Raw genomic sequence first — 9854 nt, forward strand, 5'->3', positions numbered from 1 at the left:
ATATTCTCTCTGAAGCAAGATTCTTCCGAAATAAATGGGAGCGTTTCGTTTTCAGTCTTTTCTCTAAGGGTTCAAACCTGAGAGCTCATGCTTTCAAAGAAGGTCCCAGTTTCAATTCACTCGAACATCCAGAGCACATCAAGGGCACGCGCCGTGCACAAAACGAGTAGTCTGAACCGGGGTTGCTGCGGCCACAACGCAGAGTACTAACTACTATACGATCACGGCGAGCTACCGGTCTACCGGACGTGTCCCTGACTACAAAGGGGCCTTGTCATCTTTAGCTTGCAGACAAAATGGTTTCTTACCAACATAACTCTTTTCAAGGGTAATCCTGTAACAGTGACTTTTTTTCCTTTTATAAAGTTTAAGCTAGGCCTCCAGAAGGTTACAAACTCAACGTAGTCGGCAGGATTCGAACCTGCGCGGGGAAAACCCCAGTGGATTTCTAGTCCATCACCTTAACCACTCGGCCACGACTACAAGCTGGATGAAAGGGGCATGTCGTTTGCCTTGGTGCCTTGCAGCGTCGCTGCCCGAGGCCAGTATAGATCAGCAAGAACTCAACAACAAAACGTACCGCTACACAAAAAGAGGCTCATTCGCCCAAACAGGGACTTGAACCCTAGACCCTCATATTAAAAGTCTGATGCTCTACCGACTGAGCTATCTGGGCTCTTACTCGAGAAGCGTGCGTGCTGCGTAGGAACGCACAGCAAAATGAATCGTATTGGTGCAGAAAAAAGAGTGTCCTTCAATGCATTGCGTCTCATTCTTCGAAGATTCAGAACGGCCGTCAATACGTCTGCTATGTCAAAATATATTTGCAAATTAGTGGGAAAGTTGCCTATTAGACTGATGATAATAGTCATTAAAGGAAAATAATGCTAGGAAAAAGAACAAAAACTCACTGCTACTTGTCTGGAAAGCCTCTTCACACTCTTCAATGCTGTTGACTTGCCGCGCTCTTATCGTTATTGTAAACTTGTGTCAAAGGCGCAGTTGTTTGTAGCAAATAGCAAGTCCTCGGCACTCTAGGTAACAGCCAGCGAGTGTACTGACACCTAGCGATTAGAAAATATACACGCACCATATTCTCTCTGAAGCAAGATTCTTCCGAAATAAATAGAAGCGTTTCGTTTTCAGTCCTTTCTCTAAGGGTTCGAACCTGAGAGCTCATGCTTTCAAAGAAGGTCCCAGTTTCAATTCACTCGAACATCCAGAGCACATCAAGGGCACGCGCTGTGCACAAAAATAGTAGTCTGAAGGACGGGGTGAGGAGAGGTGGTGACATGGAGCTCAATTTCATTGGCACCCAGAAAAACTTGCCATGAACCGGATTCGCGGCGGCCATATTGCAGAGTACTAACAACTATATGATAACTGCGAGCTACCGGTCTACCCGACGTGTCCCTGACTACCAAGGGGCCTTGTCATCTTTAGCTTGCAGACTAAACTGTTTCTTACCAAACATAACTCTTTTCAAGGGTAATCCTGTAACAGTGACTTTTTTTCCTTTTATAAAGTTTAAGCTAGGCCTCCAGAAGGTTACAAACTAAAGCAGGCGTATGCTGTCAACGTAGTCGGCAGAATTCGAACCTGCGTGGGGAGACCCCAATGGATTTCAAGTCCATCACCTTAACCACTCGGCCACGACTTCAAGCTGGCTGAAAGGGGCATGTGACCCGTGATTCGAACCGGGGTTGCTGCGGCCACAACGCAGAGTACTAACCACTATACAATCACGGCGAGCTACCGGTCTACCCGACGTTTTCCTGACTACAAAGTGGCCTTGTCATCTTTAGCTTGCAGACAAAACTGTTTCTTACCAACATAACTCTTTTCAAGGGTAATCCTGTAACAGTGACTTTTTTTCCTTTTATAAAGTTTAAGCTAGGCCTCCAGAAGGTTACAAACTAAAGCAGGCGCATGCTATAAACGTAGTGGGCAGGATTCGAACCTGCGCGGGGAGACCCCAATGGATTTCTAGTCCATCGCCTTAACCACTCGGCCACGACTACAAGCTGGCTGAAAGGGGCATGTCGTTTGGCTTGGTGCCTTGCAGCGTCGCTGCCCGAGGCCAGTGTAGAGCAGCAAGAACTCAACAACAAAACGTACCGCTCCACAAAAAGAGGCTCGTTCGCCCGAACAGGGACTTGAACCCTGGACCCTCAGATTAAAAGTCTGATGCTCTACCGACTGAGCTATCCGGGCTCTTGTTCGAGAAGCGTGCGTGCTGCGTGGGAACGCACAGCAAAATTAATCGTATTGGCGCAGAAAAAAGAGTGTCCTCCAATGCATTGAGTTTCCTTCTTCGAAGATTCAGAATGGCCGTCAAAACGTCTGCTATGTCAAAATATATTTGCAAATTAGTGGGGATGCATTCTATTAGACTAATGATAAATGATTTCCATTACACGAGAGTAGGTGTTAAAACTTCATGCTGATTTGTACTCGGCTTTCGCCAAGATAATCACCAACTAAGACGTAGTTTTTCAGTAACCTATGCTTCTCCATCCATTTACACTTCTTTCCATCTGGTGACGTGAATCTCCTTCTGTCTGGTGTTAATAGTGTATTGCACGTCAGCACACACAACGGCTGCAACCACAGTGTGGTCCCCCCATAACAACCCTCTGGATTGAGCGGAGTAGGGAACATCTCTTGGGTCTTCAAGTGGGCACCTTCCATCCTCAGTGTTTCGTCGACTAGCCCACGACACCTCAAGAGGGCTCGACAGTGACTCTGGCGTCCCAGAGTCACCCCCCTCCGTCCCCCACTCAACTCAGCCCAGCTTACTGACCTCTACTTCCCTCTTGCTGCTGAGACCTATCCACAATCTCTCCGCAACCCAACCATACGCGCCGACCCGTTTGACTAAGGCTGTCGAGCTCCACTGGTGGGTTAATATGCAGTTTCAGTGGCAACGGTTCCGTATGGCCTACCACCTACCACAAAACACAATATCTGCCCAACCACCCCTCATTCACGCAATATACACAGGAACGTAATGACTGTAAATACTATACAACCTATACAAATAAACCAACAGTTGCTGCTGAGACCTAACCATAATCTCACAATCTCTCCGCAACCCAACCATGTGCGCCAACCCGTTTGACTAAGGCTGTCGAGCCCCACTGGTGCGTTAATATGCAGTTTCAGTGGCAACGGTTCCGTATGGCATACCACCTAACGCAAAACACAATATCTGCCCAACCACCCGTCATTCGTGCAATATACGCAGGAACGTAATGACTGTAAATACTATACAACCTATACAAATAAACCAACAGACTCTTCAAGTTTTCAAGAAATCTACGAAACCGTAGCATGGCGGCCTGTACACAGCCAGCTAGAATCTTTCCGTCTCAACCACAGCTAGTTGCTGCTCCTTTCTGCTGCTTCAGATAAGTTCTTTACTGTGCGACGCAACTCTTGGCCACTGAATCCGACGTCTCTGAGGAACCGGGTTGTAGAGTGTGCCACAAAACCTCGACAACCCACTTCCATTGGATAAACCTGGACTCTCCATCCTCGCTGTTCTGCCTCAGTGGCCAGATGAGCATACCGCAGTTTCTTCCTCTCATATGCCTCATCTACTGCATCCTCCCATGGCACTGTTAACTCTATCAGTTGAACAATGCGTGCTGATCCAGACCACAAAACAATATCTGGTCGTAGGTAAGTGGTGGCAATCTCAGGTGGAAAAATAAGCCGTTGATCAAGATCAGCCAGCATCTTCCAGTCCCTAGCAGCTTCCAGTTGTCCTGGGCGAGAATTGGTGTTAGCACCTTTTCTTGGTGGTTGCTCGCCTGGGCGGAGGAATATTGTCTTCTGCGTGTAATGTTTTGCTAGAACAGGCGGCAACTTATTGGTCATACTACGGTTGCCTTCCAATGCTAAAGCCAGACATCGCAATACTTGGTCATGGCGCCAAGTAAACCGACCCTGGCTAAGAGCCACCTTACATCCTGTCAAAATGTGCCTTAATGTGGCAGGTGATGAACACAAAGGACAAGAGGGATATCTCCTACCCAGAGGTTTAGGTTCTGCGGTGATGGGAGAACATCATATGTTGACCTAATAAGGAAACTGATCCTACTCTCTTCCATTGACCAAAGGTCTTGCCAGCCCATTTTGCGTTGTTCCACACTCTCCCATCTCATCCACTCTCCCTGCTTGGCCTGGGAAATGGCCTTTATACATCTCATCCTCTCCTCCTGCTTTCGCACCTCGTTGACTACCAGCTTCCTCCTTTGAGCTGGGCCTGCCTTGTGCCATTTAGAAGGAGCTAAACTGAGCCCAAAACCCCCTCTTCCATGCTGTACCTGTCCCACGATATCCCCAATTGGAAGGTCAGCCTTTGCCTCTACTACAGATTTCTTTGCTGACCACTTTCTACCAGTTTTTACCACAGGGGCTGCCTCCCTTACACATTTGTCGCGTGACTCTGCTAAAGTCATTTCCAGTCTGACCTTGGCACACTTAAACTCCTCAGTTAAAGCAGAGACTGGCAGCTGCAATACTCCTTTACTATAAAGTCCCACTCTGCTGAGGCAGCGTGGAACTCCCAACCATTTCCTGATGTATGAACTTATTAACGCTTCCAGCTTATCCACTGTTGTCAAAGAAACCTCGTACACAGTCAGTGGCCACAGCAACCTTGGCAGTAGACTGAAGGGGGTGGATTGGTATCCACTGCTGCTTCAATGTATATGTAATGATTGATTATAATTAAGGTATTAATCAATATTTTTCCTTCTAAATATCAAATGAGTTGAATGACTTCTCTGGAGATTTTACTTTATTTATATAAGTTACCAGTGTGATTACTGAAATGTTCTTTTCATGTATTCTTTAATGTCTGTATTTGATATCTGAATGCAGTGCTTGCTTATTTAACCCAGCTTCCAGAAATGAAGTAGGGACTTGTTTTGTGTTTGAGAAAGGTCTTCAATGTGTTAAAACATGTAGGGGTCATTGAAGCCAATAGTTTAAGGGGTCATTTCTTTGTTAAAGCCTTTCTTTCCAGTTAGACTAAAGTTTAGCTATCCTTGAGAGAAAGAACGCATTATCTTGATGTTTTGAGAGGACTCTCCTGTTTATAGTGAGAGCCCGGCCAAATCCAACCTTGGAAAAGCGGTGTGTCGGTGTGTGTGTTAGTCTTCTTGGTTACAGGTTAAGGAACCACTGGCATTATTGGAGATTGACTGAGTTGTTGTTCTGGACATGCTGGCGCCCAGCAACCCAAATCTGCGACCTGGAAGGTCATGACGTGCCTAACTTCAGCTGCATAATTGATGGAGATATGCTTCAGTCTATCTGTATATGTGTGGAAAATTACTGTGTTTATCTATTTCATAGCCAATGAGAATCATTCGTCCTGTAAGCAATGACGTAGCTTAGACCTTGGAAATCGTATAACTGCTGTGATCTTTGTAACTGTAAGCGGGGCGGCCTACGAACTCCTGTGCGAGTATTGAAGCTGACTTCTGCTGATGAAACTGCAAACTATCTTCAGTAAATATTTTCTTAAATTTTTTAGAATTCTGACTCTGGGTCTTCATTCTTCATATCTGGTTCTGGGTCTTTAACTGTACACCCCTTACAAGAACAAACTGAAAGCACCAGAGTTTCAGTTTGCCTGGTAGAGCACAGCTGTTTATGCTCTTCAACCCTTCCACTGCTTGTCGTCTAACTTCTCCCACTCGAACTGTGTCCTTTAGATCCCCATCGTACCATCTCCCTAGACTCTTCACTGGCTTCTGAGAAACTGTTGGTATTGCCTCACCATTAATGAAGAATGTTTTATCTACTACCTTGCTTTAATTATTGAGATTCTCCTTGATTTAGAGGGCTTAAATTGCATTCGTGCCCATTCAATATTATCTGTTAACTTCCCCAATAACCGATTAGTGCAGGCTACCGTTGTAGTCATGGTTGTCATGTCATCCATGTATGATCTGATTGGTGGTAGTCGCATCCCAGAAGCCAATCACTCTCCTCCTACTACCCATTTTGATGCCCTAATGATTACTTCCATTGCCATGGTAAAAGCCAGTGGAGAAATGGTGCATCCTGCCATTATTCCAACCTCTAAGCATTGCCATGTAGTGCTGAATTCTGGAGTTGAGAAACTAAATTGAAAATCTCCAAAATAGGCTTTCACTAAATTTGTAATCGACATCGGTACCCTGAAAAAACCAAATGATGCCCAAAGAAGCTCATGCGGCACTGAACCATATGCATTAGCCAAATCCAGGAATGTCACGTGGAGATCCCTCCTCTCCATTTTAGCTGATTGAATTCGTTGCCAGATAACACTGATGTGTTCTAAGCATCCTGAGAATCCTGGAATGCCCGCTTTTTGAACTGAAGTGTCAATGAAGACATTCTTTAATAGCTAGGTTGACAATCTCTGAGCAATAATGCTGAAGAAAATCTTGCCTTCGACGTTTAATAGTGAAATAGTGCGAAACTGACTGATGCTTGTAGCATCTTTTTCTTATAGTAATTAATAATAGTAATTAAAGGAAAATAATGCTAGGAAAAAGAACAAAAACTCACTGCTACTTGTCTGGAAAGCCTCTTCACACGCTTCAATGCTGTTGACTTGCCGCGCTCTTATCGTTATTGTAAACTTGTGTCAAAGGCGCAGTTGTTTGTAGCAAATAGCAAGCCCGCGGCACTCTAGGTAACAGCCAGCGAGTGTACTGACACCTAGCGATTAGAAAATATACATGCACCATATTCTCTCTGAAGCGAACCGGGGTTGCTGCGGCCACAAAGCAGAGTACTAACCACTATACGATCACGGCGAGCTACCGGTCTACCCGACGTGTCCCTGACTACAAAGGGGCCTTGTCATCTTTAGCTTGCAGACAAAACTGTTTCTTACCAACATAACTCTTTTCAATGGTAATCCTGTAACATTGACTTTTTTTTCCTTTTATAAAGTTTAAGCTAGGCCTTCAGGAGGTTACAAACTAAAGCAGGCGCAAGCTGTCAACGTAGTCGGCAGGATTCGAACCTGCACGGGGAGACCCCAATGGATTTCTAGTCCATCACCTTAACCACTCGGCCACGACTGCAAGCTAGCTGAAGGGAGCATGTCGTTTGGCTTGGTGCCTTGCAGCGTCGCTGCCCGAGGCCAGTGTAGATCAGTAAGAACTCAACAACAAAACGTACCACTCCACAAAAAGAGGCTCGTTCGCCCGAACAGGGACTTTAACCCTGGACCCTCAGATTAAAAGTCTGATGCTCTACCGACTGAGCTATCTGGGCTCTTACTCAAGAAGCGTGCGTGCTACGCGGGAACGCACAGCAAAATGAATCGTATTGGCGCAGAAAAAAGAGTGTCCTCCAATGCATTGCGTTTCATTCTTCGAAGATTCAGAACGGCCGTCAATACGTCTGCTATGTCAAAATTTATTTGCAAATTAGTGGGAATGCAGCCTATTAGGCTGATGATAACAGTCATTAAAGGAAAATAATGCCAGGAAAAAGAACAAAAACTCACTGCTACTTGTCTGGAAAGCCTCTTCACACTCTTCAATGCTGTTGACTTGCCGCGCTCTTATCGTTATTGTAAACTTGTGTCAAAGGCGCAGTTGTTTGTAGCAAATAGCAAGTCCGCGGCACTCTAGGTAACAGCCAGCGAGTGTACTGACACCTAGCGATTAGAAAATATACACGCACCATATTCTCTCTGAAGCAAGATTCTTCCGAAATAAATAGGAGCGTTTCGTTTTCAGTCTTTTCTCTAAGGGTTTGAACCTGAGAGCTCATGCTTTCAAAGAATGTCCCAGTTTCAATTCACTTGAACATCCAGGGCACATCAAGGGCACGCGCCGTGCACAAAAAGAGTAGTCCGAAGGACGGGGTGAGGAGAGGTGGTGACATGGAGCTCAATTTCAATGGCACCCCGAAAACCTTGCCGTGACCCGGATTCGAACCGGGGTTGCTGCGGCCACAACGCAGAGTACTAACCACTATACGATCACGGCGAGCTACCGGTCTACCGGACGTGTCCCTGACTACAAAGGGGCCTTGTCATCTTTAGCTTGCAGACAAAATGGTTTCTTACCAACATAACTCTTTTCAAGGGTAATCCTGTAACAGTGACTTTTTTTCCTTTTAAAATTTTTTAAGCTAGGCCTCCAGAAGGTTACAAACTCAACGTAGTCGGCAGGATTCGAGGGGGGGTTTGGGGGGGGTGGAGAGAAGAAAAGAGGGAGGAAAGGGAGAAAAAGAAGAGGAGAAAAAAGGAGCAAAACGTACAATATATTAATTTTTATCTACTTTCTTATCTTCTCAACATTGTTTACACACAGTTCTGCACTTATTGCAAGGTTTGCAAATAGCATCACTTCATCACTTTAATTAAAGTATCATCACTTTAATTTCATGTCTCTTGCGGGATTCGAACCTATGCCGTGGCAATATCGCTTGCATCTTCGCTTGTTCTCTAGTCTCGTAGTGCATTCCGGAAGTACTACATGCAATGCATTGTGGGTAACGTAGTCATTTTTAACACAGGAACTCTTTTCCATATAAATCCCTACAGTAGTAACCCTGTGATTATGCAATTATGCACATGAATGCATTTAAAGCAAACGCTCTTGTAAGTAAACATATTTTGTGATGTTAACAAATCAATATTCAAATAATTAACTCAAAATGTCACATGCTACATTTAAAGCTATAACAGTATTAACAGTGTATAAATGTAAATAACTCTCCCATCATGTTTCCCCTCCTTTTTTTGTAAACTCAATTATTTGAAAGACTACATCTGTGCAGCACAAGTGAATAAAACATATTCCAAATTGAGTGTTGGGTTTTGTGAATAAATGTAAAATGATTCTGCAAGTAATTCTGGCTTTAGTTTTAACAATTACATTCAATGGTTGACACTCACTGTCCTGGTATTCAAGAGGAAATTACTTAAAAACGTGAAGACTGTTATTGGCTCCAATAAAATTATTAAACTTTATTGTAACAGACAGACAAGTAATGGTGACAGCAATTATACACTCTTCCTCCAGTCATCCAGGGTCAGTCCTGATGCTGGACAGTACCACTGCCCCTTCAGCTGGGTGTGTCCAGTCCTTTTATTTTGTCCTGTCCAAACCCCTTGCAGGTGTAGTGGTACTTTTCGTTTGTCAGCCTCTTCCGTGGCGGTTCCCCCTTTGACACTAGCTCCTCATCCTCCTGGGCAGCTTTTTTCAGCTATTGGAACATGTCTCAATAAACGTAAACTATTAGAGATTGCAATGAATCTATCATATATATAAAATCAGATACAAATAGGATTGGTATGAATAATAATGCTTTGTTATTAACAAAATGTTATGATAATAATTATGACCGCCGCTACATCTTGTAATAATAATGAGAAAAGAAGGAGAAAATGCATATTAAATTATGTCATAAATTATTTTTTAATTAAATACTGATTGGGCCAACAAGTTGCACACTCTTGCCAGGATTTGCACCTGGAGTCTCCCACCCAAAGGATGGACGTGTTACTATTACACCACAAGAGTTGTTTTTTTTGTTTGTTTTTTGAAATAGTTGCATCAGCAACTATCCTATGTATTTAGTTTTTTGAAAATAGTTGCAACAGCAACTAATTTTTTTTTTCTATTTGCAACAGCAAACATACTTTTTTCTACTTTATTTTCTTGCTTGTTTTTTCTTTGCAGATGGTTTGAACAGTGAATGTGAACATTTTCTTAAAATAAATAAAACATATTATTAAAAATATTTATAAAAAAGAATGTATTAGGTGCATTTACAAAGAGCTTCTCCACTCCTCAAGGGTCTGTCCAGATGCAGGGCAGTACCAT

At 43.8% G+C, this 9854-nt stretch overlaps 7 non-coding genes across 7 annotated transcripts; all 7 read right to left on the reverse strand.

Annotated features, from left to right (window-relative positions):
- Positions 1-400: 400 nt before the first annotated feature.
- Positions 401-483, reverse strand: trnas-aga (transfer RNA serine (anticodon AGA)). Its single transcript has one exon. It is a non-coding gene; the product is annotated as a tRNA-Ser (tRNA).
- A 1095-nt stretch (positions 484-1578) lies between these two features.
- On the reverse strand, positions 1579-1660 carry trnas-uga (transfer RNA serine (anticodon UGA)). The gene has a single exon. It is a non-coding gene; the product is annotated as a tRNA-Ser (tRNA).
- A 279-nt stretch (positions 1661-1939) lies between these two features.
- Positions 1940-2021, reverse strand: trnas-aga (transfer RNA serine (anticodon AGA)). Its single transcript has one exon. It is a non-coding gene; the product is annotated as a tRNA-Ser (tRNA).
- Positions 2022-2141: 120 nt separating this feature from the next.
- Positions 2142-2214, reverse strand: trnak-uuu (transfer RNA lysine (anticodon UUU)). The gene has a single exon. It is a non-coding gene; the product is annotated as a tRNA-Lys (tRNA).
- Positions 2215-7012: 4798 nt separating this feature from the next.
- trnas-aga (transfer RNA serine (anticodon AGA)) lies at positions 7013-7094 on the reverse strand. The gene has a single exon. It is a non-coding gene; the product is annotated as a tRNA-Ser (tRNA).
- Positions 7095-7214: 120 nt separating this feature from the next.
- trnak-uuu (transfer RNA lysine (anticodon UUU)) lies at positions 7215-7287 on the reverse strand. The gene has a single exon. It is a non-coding gene; the product is annotated as a tRNA-Lys (tRNA).
- A 650-nt stretch (positions 7288-7937) lies between these two features.
- Positions 7938-8009, reverse strand: trnah-gug (transfer RNA histidin (anticodon GUG)). Its single transcript has one exon. It is a non-coding gene; the product is annotated as a tRNA-His (tRNA).
- Between the last annotated feature and the right edge of the window lie 1845 nt (positions 8010-9854).

The sequence above is a fragment of the Siphateles boraxobius genome, unplaced genomic scaffold (assembly GCF_051911475.1).
Source record: "Siphateles boraxobius isolate OS27281-9 unplaced genomic scaffold, OSU_SipBor_1 63, whole genome shotgun sequence".
Classification (NCBI taxonomy): domain Eukaryota; kingdom Metazoa; phylum Chordata; class Actinopteri; order Cypriniformes; family Leuciscidae; genus Siphateles; species Siphateles boraxobius.